The sequence below is a fragment of the Ochotona princeps genome, chromosome 3 (assembly GCF_030435755.1).
Source record: "Ochotona princeps isolate mOchPri1 chromosome 3, mOchPri1.hap1, whole genome shotgun sequence".
Lineage (NCBI taxonomy): Eukaryota > Metazoa > Chordata > Mammalia > Lagomorpha > Ochotonidae > Ochotona > Ochotona princeps.
This window is the reverse complement of record NC_080834.1, coordinates 77,024,165-77,046,985: the sequence shown is the minus strand read 5'-3', so window position 1 is coordinate 77,046,985 and position 22,821 is coordinate 77,024,165. Positions and strand designations below refer to the sequence as shown.

Below are 22,821 nucleotides of genomic sequence, written 5' to 3'. Positions count from 1 at the left end.
TTTCTTTAGTACCTAGACTTCCAATCCATGCTTTATAAAGTATTTTCATCCAAATAACGATGTTTCTTCCCATTGAGATTTTATGTTGCTGCTCTTAATATAGTTAATTTTAACTCTGTAATCAGATAGAAAAAGTGACCTGATTTGTGCAGTATTTGTTAATAAAGAAATTAATATGTTTGTTTTAAAAAGTTACTGTACAGCCCCTTAAATGAAAAGCAACAAAACAAAACAACAGGAAGAAAAATAGAAATTTACAACAACATGAATTTAAATAACATGCTACTGAATCACTAATGTGTCACTGAAGAAATGAAAAAAAGAAGTTCAAGAAACTTCTTGAAGAAAATGATGCTACTATATGATCTGAATCAGTGAAGAATTTAATAAGCAAGTGTTTTGAAGAGATGAAAATAAAAAATAAAACATAAAACATCACAATTCATGAGATATACTTTCTGCTGACTGATCTTTGTGCTGAGTTGTGTCACCTCTAGGCAACAAATAGATGTGTAGTTTGTTTATTTGTTTGTTTTTGTTTGTTTTAAATCCAGTCTACTTATCTGATACTTTTGATTGATGAGTTCAGGGTTAATATGAATGGGTGGTGATTTAGTCCTGTCATTTTAGCAATAAGTTGTTCATTGGTTTAGTCTTCTGTTATTTTACTGGGATGTTCTTCACATGTGTCTTTGGTTTGGGTGGGTGCTGTTCCTAGGCTCTGTCAAGAGAATATCTTTAAGCATATTTTTAGGGCAGATTTGGAAGATACATAATCTTTTAACTTTTCTTTACTGTGGATGAATTTTATTTCATTTTCAAAGACAAAGGAAAGTTTTCCTGTGTATGTTATTCTGAGCCAACACTTTTTTGCTTTTAGAATCTAGAATGTGTTGCTCCAGTCTCTTCTGACCTGTAGAGTTTCCTGTGAGAGTTCTGTGAATTTAATTGGCATTCCTTTATATGTCAATTGATTTTTTTTTCACTTGCACATTTAAGGATCTTCTCTGTATGTTTGAATGAAGAGAGCTTGATGATCATGTGTCTTGGTGAAGATCGCTTTTGGTGAACCCTGTTGGGAGTTCTGTGCCCCTCCTGGATCTTGTTTTCCAATTCTTTCTCTAGATTGGGGAAAATTTCCTTATTATTTCATTAAATATATTTGTAAAACCAGTTTCTCTTTCTGCAGTTTCTGGGACTCCCATAACTCTTATATTTGGCCTCTTAACAGTGTCTTTCAATTCTTGGACTTTTTTTTTTTTTTTTCAGCCTGATCCAGCTCTGCTTCCAGCTTTTTGTTTGTTTCCTCCTGGTGACAGGAAATATCTTCCAATTCTGAAATTCTTTCTTCTGCTTCCTTCATTCTATTATGGAGACTCTCCATTGTACTTTTAATTTGTTCCACTGTATTCTTCATTTCTGATACATTAGCTTTTATTTGATCCATTTCCTAAGTGACATGCTCCTTAAATTTCTTGAACTCCTGTATTATGTGCTTCTCATTGTTGATAAGAAGTTTCATAACAAGTATTTTGAATTCTGTATCCCCCATTTTCTCAGTGTCTTCCTCAGTTTACTCTGAGGTTGGCCAAGGGTTTTGCTTCTTTGCAGGGGAGTCTTCAGTAATATTCATTTCACCTCTGTCTGTTCCTTTGCTCTTGGTCATTGTACTTCTGGTCATCAGATTCTTCTCCTTGAGGCAGGTTTCTAAGCTGTGTCACCCACAGGTCTACAGTTCGATTTTACTCATTGTAGTTAGTACACGGCTCTTCGTTTGCAGTCACTTGTGTCACTCCCTCCAATGAGATCCAGGCCTGGGTTCTTATGCTAGATTTCCACCATGGTCTCTATAGCCCCAGCTCCTGGCTCACCAGTCTCCACCTCCTGTGATACCGTGCTGAGACTTCACCATTGTCTGTATGAACTTTATCCCACTTCCGGTTCTAGTAGTTCCCAGAATCAGGGAGACATCAGGAGTCCTGCATAGATAGGTTGTTGTTGGTGGTGATCAGGCCAGAACCTGTTGTCTGTTAGGTCTGAGGGCCACACAGACCTATTTTAACCCATAGAATGCCAAAGTCAACATTATTTTCCCTGTGGGACCAGTGCAATGCACTGAGCTGAGTGAGTTTGCTCCCAGTTCAGCACATGTACAGCTCAATGTTGTCCCTGCAGTCTTAGAGCCTTTGCCACACCATATGAATTGGTGCTGATACGCCACTACTAGAGTTCTTGATCTGCTGGCTGTCAGGTCTGAGGGCTACCAAGACCTATCTTGGGTGGAACCTGTAGGATGCCATGCAGTTGTTGTTCACTGAGCCAGAAATGAGTTCACTCCCAGCTCAGTGCATGCTCAGTCCTGTCCCCATAGCCTTTGCCTCCTTAAGCAAAATGGCACCCAATTCACCTCTAGGGGGTAGACTGTGCTGTGAAGTTCTCCCTGTTCCCACACTGCCTGTCTGGGACTTGTGCTCTGTCTCTGCTCCTGGTCAAATCAAACAGATCAGAAGGATGAGCAGTTGTTTGTCTGACTTCACCTCCTGCGCTCCCAGTGAGTGTCCCTTCCCACCTTGTTGCTTGTGGAGTTCTGGCTGCTGATACAGTGCAGACTGCCACTTGCTGAGTGCTGCTGGGGTATCGGTCACTGCAGCACTACACCGTTGTGTCTGCTGTTTTCTTGTGTCTGTCAGTTCCAGGTACCCCTCTGCTGTTATTCTGTCCTCTCCTATTTCCTGGAATGTGCCCTCTCTGCTTCACACTGGCTCATGTTTCTATGTTTAAATGTGTCCTTACCCTATTCTGCCATCTTGATTCTCCACATTTCCTTTTTTTTTTTTTAAAAAAAAGATTTTATTATTATTGGAAAGCCGGATATACAGAGAGGAGGAGAGACAGAGAGGAAGATCTTCCATCCGATGTTTCACTCCCCAAGTGAGCCGCAACAGACCGGTGCTGTGCCGATCCAAAGCCGGGAACCAGGAACCTCTTCCGGGTCTCCCACACGGGTGCAGGGTCTCAAAGCTTTGGGCCGTCCTCAACTGCTTTCCCAGGCCACAAGGAGGGAGCTGGATGGGAAGTGGAGCTGCCGGGATTAGAACTGGCGCCCATATGGGATCCCGGGGCTTTCAAGGCGAGGACTTTAGCCGCTAGGCCTCGCCACCAGGCCCACATTTCCTTTTATTTGCCTCTCTAAACAAGAACACAAATTATGGGAGGGTAGGCATTTTGCCTACGTATCCAACGCTTAAGCCCTAACACCTACAATTATGCCTGACACATAGTAAGTCCTCAATGAATATTATTAGTAGGATGGATTTTATAAATTGTTTCATATATTAAAATCTTCTGTGTAAAAGGATAAATAATGAAAGACTGGTGTACAGAAAGGAGAACTTTCAAATCCTTTAACAATGAATTATAAGGGGCCCGGCAGCATGGCCTAGCGGCTAAAGTCCTCGCCTTGGACGCCCCAGGATCCCATATGGGCGCCGGTTCTAATCCTGGCAGCTCCACTTCCCATTCAGCTCCCTGCTTGTGGCCTGGGAAGGCGGTCGAGGACGGCCCAAAGCTTTGAGACCCTGCACCCGTGTGGGAGACCTGGAAGAGGTTCCTGGTTCCCGGCTTCGGATCGGCGCGCATCGGTCCGCTGTGGCTCACTTGGGGAGTGAATCATCGGACAGAAGATCTTCCTCTCTGTCTCTTCTCCTCTCTGTATATCTGACTTTGTAATAAAATAAATAAATCTTTAAAAAATGAATTATAAGGTAAGAATTTTGATGAAAAAATTGAAATGCATGTATGCTTTTTTCACAATAGGCATTTCTGTGAAATGCTGAAGATCTCTAATATTAATTATAAGAAAGTTCTTCCAATTTCAAATTCCTATATATATTTCTTCTGTTTTACACATGACTTGGGCTTAAATACTTTAACGTCCAGATACCAATGAAAGTCCCTATGTGTACATAGCCTGCTTGCATACACACATATGCATACACACAGTTTAATAGGAAGTAAAAGGTAATATGCATTACACATGCATTTCTTCTGCATGGCAGTGAGAACTCTTTGAACCCTGAAAGACAGCAGCTGTTGCCCTAGAACAAAGCAGTAGTGGCTTGTTTTAAAAAGGGTGATGACCATACCTGATCAGTTAACCACTTGACCAATTTAAGTTGCATGAATCTACCAGTCTCTGTGTAAAGCAGAAAGACAGAGAAGAGATTTTGTGTCTAAAACATTTCTTGACGGCTTTAATTTAGTGTTAATGGTTTAATTTCCAGGTTGCACATCCTCCCTCCTTAAATAGCACTTGGAGTAATTGATGCCAGGTTAATCACTGTGCCAGCAAAGACAAGTGTCCGTGGGATAGGAACCACATGCTGTTTCACCTGTGTTTAAAGAGCAAAAATGTCACGTACCTCTAAAGAAACTAAGCTGCCTGAGAAATGGCACTGAGACTCAAATGAGATCATTGAAGAAACGAAGCAGAAAGTACCATGTATGAAAGAGAAGAAAACCCATTGCTAAGAATTCAGGGAAGATTAAAGCTTTTTTTTTTCTGCTCTCCATTTTTTAAAAGATTTCAGAAATGAAAAACAAATGCTCTGCGTCATAATTATTGACAGCAAGGCATTGTTTTGAAGAGACATACAGAGAGTACTTCCAATTTTATTTGAAACTATGAGGAATTACAGGTCATAGAAAAATTTTCTATAATACTGCTAATGAATGTTTCCAAATAGTGGAATTATTATGAAATTTTATCCTGATTCTCTCTGCTTTTCATTCTTTACTAAATTTATACAATGAGTGTGTGCCACTTTTGTAATGTAAACATTAGCTTGGCTAAGTTTCTAAAAATTATTACAATTCTGTCTTTATAAAAACCACATATTTTGTTTGTTTGCACTGGGCTTATTTTGAATAAACTTCTTTTCTTATTTCTGGCATCATAACAGTAAAAGCAGGGAAGTTTTTTATTTGGGAGAAGTAAAGTAAAGCAAATGAATGTTCTTTAAAGTGTCCACCTTCCCCATTCCTACTGGAAGCAGAGTAAGCCTGGTTCTCTGCACACCTGGATTTACAGTCATTTGTATGCACAGCTGGAAGTGGACCTTGGTGATCAACCAAACCCACTCTCCTGTGGAGAAAGCAGAGATCACAAGAGAGATTGGGATTTGCTCAAGATCAAAATGTGTTGGTGACGTAATAACAAACCCGGATCTGGAAACGCAGAGAGAACCTATGTACTCTAATTTCTATATGCTTGTTCTTATTCTTTGAACTAGAAATAGAATCTTGAGAGAATTCTAAGCACAGTGCTCCATGTAAGTGAAAAATAACTGGACATATACATCAGCTTCAAATCGTTAAATCCAAAGACAGGTACCCTGAGGATTAAGACACCCGTATCCCACATCATAGTACTTATTTTGATTCTGGCTTCAGCTCTTGATTCCATCTTCTCGCTCATGCACACCCATCCCAGGCAGGCGCTGCAACCTTGCCCCTCCATAGAAGGCCAGCATTGAGTTCTCAGCCCTCAGCTTCATCCCAACTCAGTTCCAGCTGTTGCAGGCACTGGGGAGTAAAGCAGAAAAAGTGGGATATCTTCTCTCCTATGCTATTGTTTTCAATAAATTTAAAAGTAAGTTAAAATCAGGAAGCCTTGTTCAAAATGTCTTTTTGCATGTTCTTAATTGGTTCTTACTTGCTAAGAAAGAGCTCTAAAAATAAGATGAACTCTTTTTTGACTACCTTAATTTAAAAAAAAATGAAAAAGAGAGGTTAAGCCAGTATATCAATAGAAAGTATGCTCGTATCTTTGATCCACATTTGCTAAAATTGCCAGGGCCTCCCTACAGACCGTTAGTCGAGATGGAAGTGGACCAAAGGCCTCAGAAAAAAATGTGTGAGTATCTCCATCTCTTTCTGGTGGATTAAAAGAAAAGAAAACTTGAGTGGTCACAGGGGAGCTCCTGTAAGAAACTGATTGAGGTACTACAAGAACCTGACAAGAGGTTGCTCTATTCATTGAAAACCACAATGGCCAATGCATGACAAACATCAGATGGCAAAAAGAGGCTGAAATGCACCCTAGAGGCAGTAACAAGAACACAAAGAACATTCAGCCTCAAAATCCACCACAGCTTTAGAAACAGAGTGAATGTTTTCAGGATTTAATAAGGCTTGCTGTTGGTGATGCATAGTCTTCAAATGACACTTTCCGTAAAACTTAAGACTTGCTTTTACTATAACTCAAATCAATCAGATTCTCCTTGGAATCTAGCTTTCCCTGAGGGGTCCTGGCATCTTACATGATTTTGGAAGTCAGAATGTGACAGATGCTGGGGTTGACAGATTTTTCTCCATTTTCCCCTTTTTATAAGGTTCCAGGAACAGATACCATATTTTTCCATTTAGGAATTCCATTTCTGACATTTCTGAGTTATCTTCCTTAAGATAATATTCCAACCTCAATCTTTAACCTGTGGGAGTGGAATGAAAACCAAGATATATCAGGCTTTCTTCAGCTAGCTCTTTCTCTTCCAATTATGATAGTTGAGCTTGAAATTTCCTTATGGAATAAAAAACCCAAGGACACTGGCGAATAATGTGATGTCACTGTCCTACATGGTGTAAAATTGGTAAAAATGGACGAAGATACACATTTAGTTCTCATACAGCTTCCACTTAGATGCCTCCCTGACTGATAAATATGCTCCTTTTCTCAAGCTAATATGCATTTCTTTCCACTTATTGAAATCCATAGCTAGGTTAGTTTGTTAAAAAGATGGCTTTCTGGACAGAAATGTCCAGGCTAAAAGTAAATTCATAATGGGTTTTCACTTTCAATAAAGAGCTTTACACAAAGAAATTACTAGATATGCATTTGTTAGACAAATAACTGTGGAAGAAAAAGGATGGCCTTGCAATGATGAGCATGTTCTAATTCCTGAAATCTGTAAAAATGTAACATTATATTGCAAAAGGGACTTTACCAAGGGGACTAGGAGCAGAATTTTAAACTACAGGAGTTATTCTGTGTTTTTCTAGTTGAATTTAATGTAGCCACATAGGATCTTACAAGTGACAGATGATGCAAAAACGTGAGAGTTTGGGAATGTCTGAGGATGCCAAATTGTTGGCTTTGATGGCAGAGTAAAGGCCGTAAGCTGAGAGGGGCAAGCAGCCCTTGGAAACTAGAAAAGGTAAGAAAATGGATTCTCCCTGAAGCCTCCAGAATGAACGCAGCATGGCTAACACCTTAATTTTAGCCTAGTAAGACACGTTTAAGTCTTCTGCCCTGTGGAATTTCAAGGTACAGAATTTGTGTTGAGTCAGAACATTTATGATAATTTGTTACAGCAACAATTGGAATCTGTTAATAACTCAATTGAAAAGAAATATTTTAGGATCACTCAAGCAACTTATCCCTTGATTCTTTCTATGAAGAGACCATTAATAAATGGGATAAGCAACCCCAGAGGAATCCAATGTAGACTCTTCCAATATTCTTCCAAAAAAACCAAGAATAAGAACTCAGAGCCATACCTGCTCTCACTTTGGCAATATGCTTTTCACAAAGACACATGAAATCAGAACAATCAGTGCCAAATTACAGGGTTTCCCGCTCTGGAAATCAGTTCTCTGGCCTCTTTTTTTCACTCCAGATTATAACACATTCCAATACCTCAGTAGCTCATGAAACAAAGACATTGCCAAATGTGTAATTTGGAAGGGAATTTAACGATACATCTGTCTGTTTTGACAAAGCACAGTATTGAAGTATCTATTTAAAATACAATCAACAGATTGTCAGCAATTAAAATGAAGGGCTATAAAAAAGTTTAGGGAGAAATGCATGAAAGTCTAATAGCTCTTGGTTTATGTGCCAGCACTATAGTAAATATTTCTAGCACCAAATTTTTTTGATGAAGTCTCAGCATGAGCTACTACTACTACTACTACTACAAAGTCTCCATTAACCACATACACACCGGTCTTTCTTATAAAAATTGGACTATGAGTACATCTGAGATGTAGTAAGACTGAGTATGCATGATATTTCAAGATCTTTTTAAAAATATTTTATTAGACATTTCTGAGCACCATCTTTTGAACAAGCAAAGTTGGAGCAATATGTTATTAATTTGCATAAAGTGCCTTGAGTTTATTTTTTATGATATCAATGTTATGTGGCCTGAACAATTTATTAAGGGATTTTGGAAGTTAATGAACATAGGATACCCTAAATCATTATGGAAATACACTATGCTATGTGTTGCATTTGTATCTGCTCTCATAAGCTTCAGTATAGTTAATACCTTAAAGTAATATATAACATACAGTGTCAACAGGTAACTATTCCCTAAATGAACTTTTAGATAAATATAGTCATGGCATTACAAGAATTGCTACTGTTGAGTGGTATCTGTAAGAACTTTCTCGCTGAAATCCACCATGTGTTTCACCTCAGGCCCAGTGGTCATGCAGCTGCCTTGTGATACCTGTGTCACTCAGATCCTGCCTGAGATGAATCGTCCGCTACCTCCTGACTTCTATTACACTGTAGATCTCTGTAGGTGCTCTGCTACCAAAAAAAAAATGGTTAAAATATGCCAACGAAGAAAATGAGCCCTGCCCACTCCACAGTTGATCAATGACCTTAGTGCAGAATGTTTTGCTGGTGTGGGTATGCATGGAGAGATAGGAATTGTTGGACAAGCAGCAGCTTCTGCTTTCCTGTGAACTCTAGCTGAAAAGTCAAATGAACACAGGACGGTCTTGCCCAGTGCAGACAGGAGGTGATCCCCACTGAAGTAGGGCTGAATAGACATTCACAATATTATTCATCCATCCACTCATTGTGCTACTAGTGTAGCCAAGAATGACTGCGGGCATTGTCAGTAAAAATGAATATCTGTGTATAAGTGGAATACAGGACTGCAAACAGTCAACAAACACTGTCAAGAGAAAACATGGCATGCCATGCTGAGTTTGAGGACAGAGAGTAGGCAGGGCAAACTTTTCTAAGGAATGACACTTGAGCACAGATGAGAATGATGCCTAGATATTAACAGGGCAGGGGGAGGATAGGAGTCAATATTTTCATAAAAAGCAATATACAGTAGAAGTTACTGGTGAGGAAATAGATTTTGGAGATTTCAGTCACTGAAAAATGCCTAGTGTCCATAGGTAGTTGACTCCTTTGCTATAATCCTCAGTGGAGCATTTTCCCGCTAGCTAAGGTTAATGTCTCTAGAACTGGTTGCCAGAGCCACATTATACTGGCCCACTAGAGCCCATTACAAAAGTTCTTCATCAAATCTCTCAAGATCATCAAAATGGCAGTTTGAAATGGACCATAGTTGAAATATTTACATTATCGAACATGGCCAAGGCTCCAAATCAAGGCTTATTTTCCCCTTCCAGAAACACAGTAAAACATTTACCAGCACCATTACTTGAAAGTCAATTAATGCCAGGAAAGTTGGCAAGAAATATATGTAGAAAGTCAATACAATTTAAATAAATAATTGCAATTCAAATTTGCTATAATGTTTTGATGTTCCCAAATGGTTTGACATCTTTACAGAGCGAGTAGCGTTATCAGTTTGAAGATGGTTACCAGAGGCTGAGAAGAGAAAGCTGGGGAAGGAGGTGTGGGGAAAGGCTGATTAATGGCAGCTAAAGAACATTAAAATAGGAGTATTAAATTGTGGCATTCTATTGCACTGTACGGAGATTACACGTTATGTTAACTTATTGTGTATTACTAATAAAACTACAAGGAAGAATTCTGAAAGTTTCAATCATGTAGAAGTGTTAAATGTTTGATATGTTTTTACTCTGCATATTTTGCAGTGTGTACATATATATATTATACAGCAACCCATAAATATGTACCATTTTTACATGTCAGTTAAAGTAACCGTATATTTAGTTTGCTGTATCTGTAATAAGTTGTTTAATAATAACTGTTAGTACTTATCTCAGTCTGATAGCATCATTTTCTTTTCTTTTTATTAGAAAATCCGATATACAGAAAGATCTTCCATTTGTTGCTGCAGGCTTGCAAGGACTTGGGCTGTCTTCTGCTGCTTTCCCAGGCCATAAGCAGGGAGTCAGCAGAGTGGAGTAGCTGGGATTAGAACCAAAACCAATATGGATACTGACACTTGCAGATGGAAGATTAGTCAGTTGAGTTTTTGCACCAACCCTTAATAGAATCTATTTTTGGTTTATTTTATTTTATTTGTTTTATTTTCTTTTTGAAGATGTATGCACATGTGGACCACGCATTAAGGTGGGAGGGTTGAGGGATGGGCAAAAGTGGGTGAGACCACTGCCTTCCATTTTTTTTTCCTGTATCTGGAGGAAGGGAGGACAGAAGGAGAGAGGGCTGCTCCCAGTAGCTTATCTGCTTCAGTATCTGGAGATGGTAGGGTCCCCAACGTGGAGCACGTTGCAAGGATACTATAAGTGGTTTTAGTAGTTCTGAGGTGTTGTTTATTTCATTGTTCTAAGAATAAGGAAATCCTTCCAAGGTCCATTGGCTGACAGAGTCCATATTAGAGTCCCCATATACCCAGACAATTGATATCAAAGCTTGTCCAGGTGAGTTGTCGAATTTTTCTGCCCTCCACTGTACTAGAAGTTCTCTTCAGGCCTCAATGATCTGTCATGTCCCCAGTATGCATCTGGGCTTGCCATCCACTGCACAGGATTCAGCAACTGAGGAGGCCCATTTCTGATACATGCACTCCACGGTCATATCACAGACCCTGAGATGCTCACTGTGATTGGAGTTTTGAGACCAGTAGCCCAGTTGTGGGTAAGTCCCCAAATAAACCTGACCAGAGGTGACCCCATACTGAACTCCTAGGAGTGCCAGCCAGTGCAGTGCCCAGCGCACCCATTGCCCACATTAACCTACACACAGACTGCTCTGAGAACTCTAGTTTTTCAAAGACGCCTGGAACTTCATTCTATTGGTACAAGAAGAATTATTACGCTGCTATTGGGAATGCAGAATGATGCAGTCATTCTGGAAGAGGATATGAAAGTTTCTCATAAATTAAACATGTGCTTACCATAATATTCAGTAATTGTATTTTGTGAGTATTTGTCTCAGAAAAGTGAAAACTTATGTTCACCCCAAAACCTGCACACAGTTGCTAACAGGAACATTACTATTAATAGCTGTGGAATGAAAACAAACCATAGTTGAACCATTTACCCACTAGTGGAATGGATTATTAAACAGATTGGCATGTTGTAGATCTCAAAGGAACTGGGCTGAGATTAAATAGTCAAGCTGCAAAAGGATTTCATACTATGTGATCACATTTATGCAGCATTCTCGAAACGGTAAAAACACAGAAATGGAAACCAAGTAAGGAACTGGAGAGAGGGAGGGAGACATCTGTGGTTAAGGAATGCCACATGAGATCCTTGTGATGAAGTTTTGTGTTTGACTATGATGGTGCTTATGTGAATGTACAATGGGATAGATTCACATTATAGAATTTGGTCACGTACACACATATAGACACAAATGAGTGTAAGTAAAGCTGGTGAAACCTGAATAATATCCATGAATTTCATCAGTGTCAATTTCTTGCTTGTAACACTGTACTATAATTTTTAAGAGGCTACCATTGAGGGGAAACTGGAAGAAAACCCTTATAGGGAATTCTCACACTGTTTCTTACAACTGTATATAAATGTATAATTGCATCAAAATACAACATTAGTTCAAAAATATTCTAACATAATAGCAAACAGGAAAGAATTATTTTCTGAACATCATTATACTATCAGAAAAAATATAGCTGCTCTTTTCATTTATATATATATTTATATAGTACTCGGAAAAAGAAAAATAGAATGAGGTTTATTATAATATTACAGATAATAATGTGTGTATTAACAAGACAGAAATCTTTGGTCATAGTTATCCTCTGTGAGCATGAAACATGAAGATAAACCAGTACAGGAGCACATTGCTGACTTTCTCTGATGAGAATGGCATCCTTACCTGGTCATCCTTGTTTCTCTTCAGAGGAATGACCTTAACATTCAGAAACCCAGCATCATATGACCAATTAGGACAGAAAGCTAGCCCATGTGAATGCATTCTATTTATCAGTTTTTAAAGATACAATGACACTCACTAATGGTAATTCCATAATCAAATGAGACCTCTGCAACCTTTGTTACTGTACTGTAGGTAAAATTTCAGGCTCAGCATTGCAATATAGTATATTTTTCATCTGAGAAGGTACAAACTCATGCACTAACCTGACTGTTTAGTTGTAGTATGGATTTTTATATATGTTATCACCCCCACCACAAACACACACACAAATACACACACACACACACATATTAAAAGTATATGTGACGTTTAACAAATAAATGAATATAGACAATTATATAAAACTGACTGATGAAACCAAATCATAACTTTGACATTTGAATGCTCTCTTCTGTGTTGCTTCAGGAAATATCCAAAAGCTACAACTTAATTTTGGACTCAGAGTGAAAATTTTACAATCATGTTATTCAAACAAACACATGTTGCTTTGTGAAATATCACCCTGGCCAGGCCATCTATTTATCTGGGATACTTCATTTAGTACATAGATTTGATGGATAAATCAGTTGGTATTTGGCATATTAGGGGCCTGCTGGAAAGTTCCAAATCTGTAATTCAGTCTCTGCTCATCACCAGTCAAGCAAAAAGCCCTGAGCAGAGTGAAGTGAATGGCAAATGTTTGATTTAAAACAGCAGGCACTGATCTATACTTCTGAAATGTCTTTCTAGAACATTCTTGAAATTCAATTGGATATACTGTTGTAGGCATATCCAAGATGCTTACATGCCACAAGTAGGTATTATGTTGAGATATTATTTTTATCTCTTCAGCTACTTTTCATGTTACTATTTTCAAAGCAAAGGTGTTTATTTAATCTTTTACATCAAAAATGAGTTGTTGATGTTGATTGGTAATTATTGGGATGTTCAGTAAGATTGTGTGTGGCAAATATAATGAAATCATTATTAAAATTCAGAATCTGAAGAGCAAGGCTGGCAAGGTGGCTCAACAGGCTGATTCTCCACCTGGAACACTAACATCCCATACTGGTGCTGGTTCTAATCTCAGCTGCTCGACTTTTAATACAGTTCCTTGCTTATAGCCTGGGAAAACGGGAAAGAATGGCTCAAGTTTCTGGGCCCTTGCACACATGTGGAATACCTGTAAGAAACTCCTGGCTTCTATTGGCTCAGCTTTAGCTGCTGAAGCCTTCTGAGGAGGCAACCAGCGAACTGAGACCTCTCTCTCTTTCTCCCCCTCTCTCTCTCTCTCTTTCCCTCTCTCTCTCTCTCTTTCCCTGACTCTCTTCTTTCTGTGATTCTGCCTTTCAAATAAAAATAAATAAATCTTTTAAAAAAAGGTCTAGAGGGTAACACAAATTCAGTTATTAGGTCATTTGTCTGTGTGTATTCATGTAAAGGGAGGAATATACAGTTAAACTCGAAAACAAATATGTTCAAATGACACTTTCCTTAATCAGCTGAGTAGCCACAAGCAAATTACTTCACCTCTTTGAACTTTACCTCTCTGAATATGTTTCTTCATATGTTTCTTGGAACACAGTTCAAAAAGCAAGCCCTCTTCCCAGTTTTGTGACCATTGGTAAATAACTGACCAACAGTGGAGCTGAGTGAATGCTTATTGAGAGTGTCTGGTGTAACAGAGTGAAATGACTGGATGGGAGCCACTGTTCAACTCATGGCAGCATCTGGGGTTTAAGAAAGCACACTGCAGCAAGACCACCATGTCCTGGGTACCAATTCCACCACTTTCTTTGTGCCTAATCTCGGGTAAGTACTTCATCTCTCTATTCGTCAGTGGTGTCATCTCTCACGTGCGGGCAGTGGTAGCACGCCTACTTCACGAGCCTTAGAGAAGTAAATGTAAATCACTATATGAACGTCAACTTCAGTATTGGTCATTTACTGAAGTGATCTTAGCACATGCATCCGTTTACATGAATAAACAGCAAAAAATAAAAATACACGAAACTTTATCTATCTGCTGCTTTGCATTTAAGATCCCAGAGTCCTACTAACTCTATCTCTCCTGCCTCAAGTCTCCCTGCTTTGTGTTTCCACGAGGGAACCCAGAATGAGGTTTCTCTCGGGATTCAATATCTGAGGGAAAGAGTTACCTGACTTTTGATAAATCTATCCTCAAGACACAACATTCTCTAGGGCACCTTTCTGTATTTAAAAATCCTGTGGGCAGGGCCTGGCACAGTAGCCTAGCAGCTAAAGTCCTCACCTTGAACACATCAGGATCCCATACAGGTGCCAGTTCTAATTCTGGCCACCCCACTTCCCATCCAGCTCCCTGCTTGTAGCCTGGGAGAATAGTCCAGGATGGCCCAAAGTCTTGAGACCCTGCGACCCATGTGGGAGACCTGAAGAAACTCCGGGTTCCTGGCTTCAGGATGACTCAACTTTAGCCATTGCGGCTGCTTCGAGAGTGAATTAATGGATGGAAAATCTTCCTCTCTGCCTCTTCTCCTCTTTATATATCTGACTTTCAAATAAAAACAAAATAGATCTTAAAAAAATAGAGGTGTGTCCATTCCTATGAATATACTGCAAGGCTCTTCTATTACAGTAGATTTTAAACAAAACTTCTCTTGGCATCCCATTGTATGAAACGAAACATTGGATGATATTAAGCAGAAACATCAGTGCAGCATGACAGTAGTGTCCTCTTTGGCAGAGGACAGGCACAGGAGAATGGCCTGTGCTCTTCCCCAGATGTTCTGCCACGACTTCTACACAACCACAGCAGATGACCACTACCTGCCTGTGCCGCCAGAATGTGCCAGCGCTGGTGCTGGCTGTACCTTGCCCTACAGCTCACTCCAGCCCAGCAGGAGCCACAGGGCACCGGGGAGCAGCTCATCTTGTTCATCTGGCTAATACCACAGCTTTAGATTATATTTCTAAAATAAGGAGATCAAAGATAGTTATCTTAAAAACAACATCCTGGAATGTTTCCTTCCGTTCTCTAAGAAAATTCCAGACTTGTCATCCTATTTTGGATCAAAAGTTACATCACAACATCTCTGATGCAGGGGGCAATCCTCTGGAATTCATGGAAGAGCAGTTCCCACTTCAAAGGCCACCATCCTATTGGTAACAACGATCTTACCTTAAAACAAGGGTCCTTTCTGCTCCCAACCTCTGCCTAAGTCCGTCAGAACTGATTATCCAGCCACTGGCAGCAAGCACCTTGTAACTGAAGATGAGCCATTTCTACCTTTAGCTAACTTTTGAGAAAAATAAAACTGCCACTGAAGAAAACAGGAGTGGATGAAAGGTTAAACTTTTTGATACTCATCACATAGAGCGTTTTAAAAGCTTTGAAGTAAAACCCACCAAAGTTCCTTCAGCAGGAGGCTGGTAACTGTTACTCTATTTGTTCATAGGTGCAAAGCCATCAGGCACCAAGTTGCCATGGCAGCAGGGCATTAGTGGGAAGGACCGCTGCCGGCCTGGCCTAAGAGAAGATCACAGGGAAGACCCACTGACGCGCTAATATTCCCTCGGGAAAGTCAGCCACAAGCTGTGTTGACTGTAAGAACCACATGTGTCAGGATAGCTCGAGTTCAATCATTTTCCCCCCTCAAGAGAAGGATTTTACTAAATATAACTAAATATGATATAATTTTTATATGGAAAAGAATTTCAAGACAAATTGGGAAGAAACATCCTTATCCCACAGCCTCTCGTTTGAGGTTAGGAAAATACAGTCTGGATGGTAAGGAATGCTTAACTCAAAGTTGGGTAGCCCAGGATCTGAGCCAGCAGGAGGCAGGAGTTCTGAGCACTGTCAACCCAGGGTTGGGGAGCAGAGGCAAAGATGAGGAAAGCTGGCCTGCAAGGCCTGCAACCAGGAGCACACAGTGGGAACAGGGAGAGAGCTTGGACTAAGAAGCAACGTTTACACTCAGTAACCAAACCCACATGCAGACATGGCTTTGTGAGGCCTCGGGTGCTGTCTCCTTCAGTACTTGCATGGTGCATTCCTCCATCCAGCTAACCAACACCTTAACCCTCACTACAAAGGCGTCAGGGCACTTCTCTGGGAAGTTACTCCAAGAAAGCTTCAGGAACACCAAGATCATTTGCATATAGTCAAAAGACACTCTTTGTTCTCAGAGTTCAAAACAACATTAATCCCTTCTCAACCTGGACAAGAATTATAAGAACAGCATGGTCAAAGTTTGTAACTCAATTTAGGTTCAGGTACTTACGACATGTTGGAAATGCAGATACACAGAGAGGAGGAGAGACACAGAGAAAGATCTCTCCACTTGCTCCAAATAAATCAAGAGTCTCTTCTCGCTGTATATCTGCCTTTCCAATAAAAAGAAAGAAATCTTTAAAAAAAAAAAAAGGTAGATCTCACATCATAAAAAATGCTATTAAATTTTAATTTAGTCTTATTTGTAATACAAAAATACAAAAACACATATATGCTGCACCATGGTGATATAATCAAAATCACAAAATTTGCTTAGTATTTTGAATCTTCTCATTTTCACTTATATATTTAGACATTTTCTGTGCTTTAAAATATTCATTGGGGTCCAGCGTGGTAGCCAGGTGACTAAAGTCCTCACCTTGAACGCACCGGAATCTTATATGGGTACTAGTTCTAATCCTGGCGGCCCTACCTCCCATCCAGCTCCCTGGGAAAGCAGTCAATGATTGCCCAAATCTTTGGGATTCTGCACCCATGTGGGAAACCCAGAAGAGGTTCTAGGCTCCTGGCATCTGATCAGCTCAGCTCCCACCTCTGGCCATTGCAGCCACTTGGGGTGTGAATCATTGGATAGATGATCTTTCTGTCTCTCCTCCTCTCTGTATCTCTGACTTTGCAATAAAAATAAAGCTTTAAAAATATATATTCATTGAAGTCATTGCAATGGTTGTATAATGTTCCACAATGTAAACATACCTTAATACAAATATATCTTCTCTATTAACAAATTTTGTACTGTTTCCTAATACTTGCTACTTTAACTAATACTTCAATAAGCATCTTAATATACAGATTTTTGCTTGTTTGACTATATCTATTGGCAGATTGCTAATGAGAAATAATTGGATCACAGAATTGGGTTTTCTTTGGAAACATGTATTAGTTCACACTTCTAGAAACATTATGTGAAAAATTATTTTATTATCACATTTTCAATGCTTGATGTCATAACTTAAAAATGATGTATTATTATAAGGGGTAGAAAATAGGGTTTTTTGTTTATAACCAAACTATTTTCAAGATGTGTTGCTTTTCTAGGCAAAACAATAAGCTAGATTGGGTGTAAATCAGATTTTCTCCAAGCCATCAATAGTGGATTCTATCTCATGTGTCTCCCCTAACTATCATAACGGAATCTTTTGTTGGTGACTATAATATACTGTGTAGAGATTCAGTTAAACTCTCCAGTCTCTGAGAATTTCCTTTGCAAAATCCAAACATGGAGCCCTTGTGACAACAGGGCCTCAGGAAAAGAGGGACAGCCTCAGCTAGAATGTGCTTAGGAGCAGACATGTGGCATAGCCATTATGATGGCACTTGGGATGCTTGGAGCCCAGATCAAAGTGTCTGAGTTCATGGTCCACCTCTGTTGCTAACGTGCATCCTGGAGGGAGAAGGTGATGGTTCAAGTACTGGGGTCCTAGCTACCAGCATGGCAGACCCAGATTGAGTTTCTTGTGCCAGCCCCAACTTATATGGACACTTAGGAAGTGTCCCTTCCCCACTCTCTGACACTGCTTTTCACTAAGTAAATTTTTTTAAGGGACAGCTGCTTTAACTGGAGGACTTTAGGCACTTGTAAAGGTGTTGCTGGAAGATGGAAAAAGTTTAGGGTATGCAGAAAGTACTAATACAACACTATATACTTATTTTTTCTGAGGATGTCTTATTGAGATGAAACCTAATGGCGTGCTGGAGCAGGGAAAAGCCATTGAATACCCTTAAGCTATAAATACTGTATGAGATGCTCTTTTCAAATAAAGCTTATCAGTCCTACATTCCTGGTAAAGCAATGTCCTGCAAAACAGTGGAAGGTGGAACAATGCCCATGTGGGAGGGCAGAACTTGATATACAGAGGATGAAGCAACAGCTCCTGCCCAAGCAGAGACTGGATTTGGGAAGTGTCTTGAGTGATGCCTAGTGGGTGTCCCTGATCCTGATACGGTATGGTGAGCTACATGCATTGTCTGCCCAATTCTGAGACCAGATCAGAATTTTTTTTTCTGAATGCAAGGCAGACCCCAGTCCTTAAGTGTGATTCAGAAGAGAAACTAGCAATGGTAAGGGGAACCCTGGATGATTTGACGAACTAGACATGTTAACAAGTCAGATCTTTGGGCCGAGAACAGTCAAACACAAAATTAAATTCTGGAGTTCTCATGCAAGGTGCAGACTGAATGACAACATGTTCAAGACCTCTGGTCCATACATTGCTCTGGCAAGGCCTAAGAGCAGGCCCAAAACCTGCTTCGAACAGAGGCTGAGAGGTCTTAACTACAGGGCAAGCAGAGCAGCCAGCATGGAGCCAAACCACACACAAGCAAGGAAGCTGCCATGAGAGGATGCTCCGAAGAAACTCAGTATCCCAGTTCATTCTCAGCCTTCCAAGTCGTGAAGAACTGGAATGCTCAAATGGTGAAGAGAAAGAAATTTATGGGTGAAAAAAAACAAGTATCATAGGAAGTGTCCTAGGGAATGAGCAAGTACTTCCACTGTTAAAGCTGGCAAAGTTGATAAGACAGACTGAGCAACCACAATGAAGTGTGTTTTGAAATCAGCAAGAAAGACTTAGAAGCAGGAGAAAGATTTGTAGGGATATATTTTTTAAAGCCTGCTGGTAAATCAAGATCATAAGGTTAATAATGATTTCAAAATGGCTAAGGCATTGAACTGATTTTCTTAATCTGTCTTTAATGAAAGAAATGGAACCAAGCAGTCGTTTCAATTAGGCGGTAATGTAGAGTTTGCAAAAATATTCAAAGCTGGTGAGGAAAACCTGGAGCCTGAACAAGCATGCTGCTCAGAATGTTTTGATGCAATTCATCCTGGAAGCAAGGCCCACAAATAGTCTATATAATGCAGAGAAGAGATGGGTAGAGTGGAGTGGGACAGGAGGGGTGGAGAAAGGAATGAGCAAGGCAACTGGAAGAGAGTCATGCATTCTGCCAGAGAAGACAAGCATCATACGTGACAGGGCATATCCTTGCTACATTCATAAGAAGCAGGCATAAAGCATGTTATCCTCCCAGGATAACAGAAGACAGATATTTAGGAGCATGGGGAAGGACTTATAGATGTCCATTTGCATGCCCATGTTTTCCCATGTGTCTTAAACATGTTTGAGACTGTTGGGCAAATGACTAGAAGAAAGCTAACTTTGTCTTGAAGATCATGCGTTAGGTTTGTTCAATCCAACAAACCCTTACCAAACACACACTACATGCTCCATCCGTATCGGAGGCTGTAAAGAAATCTATACCTATTCCCCACCTTTTCAGAGATAATGAACTTATGCATGCACAAATAGTAAACTAGAAAGCAGTGCAAAGGATGTGGATTAAACAATCACATGTGGGGTGCACCCTCTCGGGGTCAAGGCAAAGAACTGAGGTGCTCACAGGGAATTTTAGCATTAGGGAAGACATATGGAAGATGACACTTGCAGTAAGCCCTAAGGATGGAAAGATTTAGGCAGAGAGTATGATATTCCTTTGCAGAAGTTACAATATCAGGTGCTGTGCTTGGTGTGTGGTAACAAGCGGGCTGGAACAGAGATCTTGTGCTGGCAAGTTGGAGGGGATAGAGAGGATAGGACAAATGCCAAGCTGCCAAGTTAGAGTACTGCACAAAACGCGGGTTGGTTAGCAAGGAGTTATTTTGGTCTTTTTGACTTGACATGCAAAAAGAGTAGATTTTTAGAAAGATTAAGCACTGGAGAACACAAAAAAGATAAAAAGAGTTGTGAGGAGGGTGTGCCTTTAAAACAAACTGATTCCTTATGAAGGGCTACACCATTGTAACAAAATGGGAAAAATCTGATGGGGGGTGGGAGTTTGTGGGGGGAATCCCAGCCTACACAAAATTGTACCTCACAATTCAAAATTCAAAATAAAAGTATAAAATAAATAAATAAATAAATAAATTCTGGAGAAAAAAAACTGATCATTTTTCTTGCCGCCATTGTGCTCTGGGCCGCCACAGTCCTCAGAGAAACTGGAGGACTGGTGTCTGAACCAGTCTTTCTGCTGCTGTTCAAGCCCATGCCTTGGTCGATATCAAAAGCCAGGTAGCGTGAGCCTATATAGTATAAGCAGACTACGTCACTGCTGTGTGCAATCTCACCAGGGGCCTCTATCTCACTCCGGGAGAAGCCGAAGTGCATACTATTCCCCTCCAAGTGCAACCCCTTCCAGTCCCTGCTTTGGGAGCTCATTTTCTTTCCCTCACTTGCTGCTTTTCCTTAGCTATGGGGGCACAGCCAGCCACAGCAGCCTCACACTTGCTCTTGTCCTTGCCTACATCACTCATTCCCCTAATCCTTAGTTCTTTCTTCCAACCTTGTTTTCTTATCTCAACACCACTTTCTCAATGAATCCATATCTGCCATTCTTCCAAAATTTCAAGTTCACGACCTCTAACATTTTCTGACCCCTTCCCTAATCTGCTTTTAATTAGTGCTCATCAGTGTCTTATATATAGTTTGTAAATGTTGATTGTCCGTTCTTCACTGTCTCCATGAGGAAGATACGTTTGTGTTTTATTGTCAGTGTTGTTGCCATGCTTTTCAATGCTTAAAGCAGGACTTCATAGGTACACAGTTATATTGACTGAGTGAAGAGAGGGTGGATGAATACTGAGTATCACAGAAAGGTAATAAGCACCTTGAATAACACATGGATGAGAACTGTAGAAATACTCAAAATGGGGATAAACAGAGATCACCTGCTGATACCAGAGACTTTGCATGACTGTAGAACAATAAAGAGATGTGTGCTTTTTTAGCATAAGTATCCCATTGGGCTGACACCATGGCATAGCTAGCTAAGCCTCCATTTATGGCATCAGTATCTCACATGGCACCAATCTGTGCTCTAGCTACTCTGATTCAGCTCCCTGCTTATGGCTCAGGAAAGCAGAGGAGGACGGCATAAGTGAACATTTCCCCCATGTGGGAGACCAAGAAGATGATCCTTACTCCTGACTTTTCAGACATTTGAGGAGTGAACCAGCAGATGAAAGATCTCTCTATATCTCTCCTGTATATATAACTTTGCCTTTCAAAGAAAAAAAATAAATGTGAAAGAAAGAAAAGAAAGGGAAACATCGCCTTGGTCCAGGATATCTCAGTCACAGGGTTGGTGGGCCGTTGTCCTGTGGAAGAAATCATCTGTGAAGTATGCTAAGTATCAGTCACCTGTTACCAGAGTAAATCTCAAGGTTTTCTTTCAAGAATATTCTTAGTGATGTTTTTAAACAGGAACTGTTCTACTTTCTGTCTTTATTTCTTCTTAACAAGCTTACAGAAGAGTATGCTTTCACACCAATTAGAATCCTAAAATCAACACCAGTATGTACCATTCAGTTCAAGAATTACCTTCTAAAATAGCATTTTGAGGATTTTGTGATAAATAATATAATGTAGTGTTTCGCAGTTAGAAAACTCAAACGCAAATATGTGAAGTTGAAAATAAGGGAAAAGATATTAATGAGCGATATGAGGGAAAATAAAGGAGATAGTGAAATTGATTGCTACAGCCATGGAAGGAATGCGCCAGTGGGTGATATTTATCAGATGTTCGATATTTGTCAGATGAGTGGGAAATTGTTAAGTAAGAGAACAATGGGCTTATTACTCATAATATGAGTAATTATGAAGATAATGAAGATTTACAGGAGACTAATAGGCAACTGAATGCCAAAATAAGAAATATTCTTTCACTGGTAGTTTACAAGGAGGCTCTCCAGTGGCAGAAATACAGAAAACAGCTGAGTTCCAAGTCAGGACAAAATCTAGTTCTGAGTTCTAGAAACAGTTCAATGCCTTACCAAAACAACCTGTTATTCCAGTCTAGCTGGAAAAAATGGGAACCCTAACACTTAAAATGGGCACATGTGAGAATATTTCCATTAAAACATTTGAATCCCAAGTAAGGGTAACTAATTGTGCTGGTTTACCCATGCCCAGAGGAGTCTTGGAACATGGGGCTTTCAATGCTAAAATTAGAACAGTCTTGATATACCATGGCTGTTCACTTTACAACTCCTTTAAATGCTTTGAGCCTACGGAACATGCCTACAATACATTACAGGAGTGAGACGTTTCCTCTATTTTTTTTTATTTGCTTCTTGCTTGAAGACAATATAGTATCTCCCCTTAAAGGTAGTTTGTGGCCATCTCACAGTCTACTCCCTTTTCTCTTGTAAACCAAAAGCAGGATTTGCTACAGAACCCATAAGCAGGGTTAAGTAACAATCAACTGGAAACATGCTGGGGCTGATAAGAGAGAAAGGGGACTGAACTCCAAAGAAGCTGCAAGTCCTAGTCAATATATACTGGCAGGTGTCAGATGGTACCAGTGGGAATTAATTTTGAGGCTGTTGGACCAAGACGTATTGATGTGTGGCGTGGGATGGGATAAGGGAGAATTTATTGAATTGGGTGCTACCTTCAGCAATACA

General features: G+C 39.9%; 1 long non-coding RNA gene across 2 annotated transcripts; it reads right to left on the bottom strand.

Moving 5' to 3' along the window:
* Positions 1 to 4,952: 4,952 nt before the first annotated feature.
* On the bottom strand, positions 4,953 to 15,517 carry LOC131479825 (uncharacterized). 2 transcript variants are annotated; one of them, XR_009245120.1, is made up of 3 exons: positions 15,473 to 15,517; positions 6,321 to 6,491; positions 4,953 to 5,143 (listed from the first exon to the last, which is right to left on the bottom strand). It is a non-coding gene; the product is annotated as an uncharacterized LOC131479825 (long non-coding RNA). The 2 variants fall into 2 exon arrangements; XR_009245119.1 differs by lacking the exon at positions 15,473 to 15,517 and adding an exon at positions 13,631 to 13,672.
* Between the last annotated feature and the right edge of the window lie 7,304 nt (positions 15,518 to 22,821).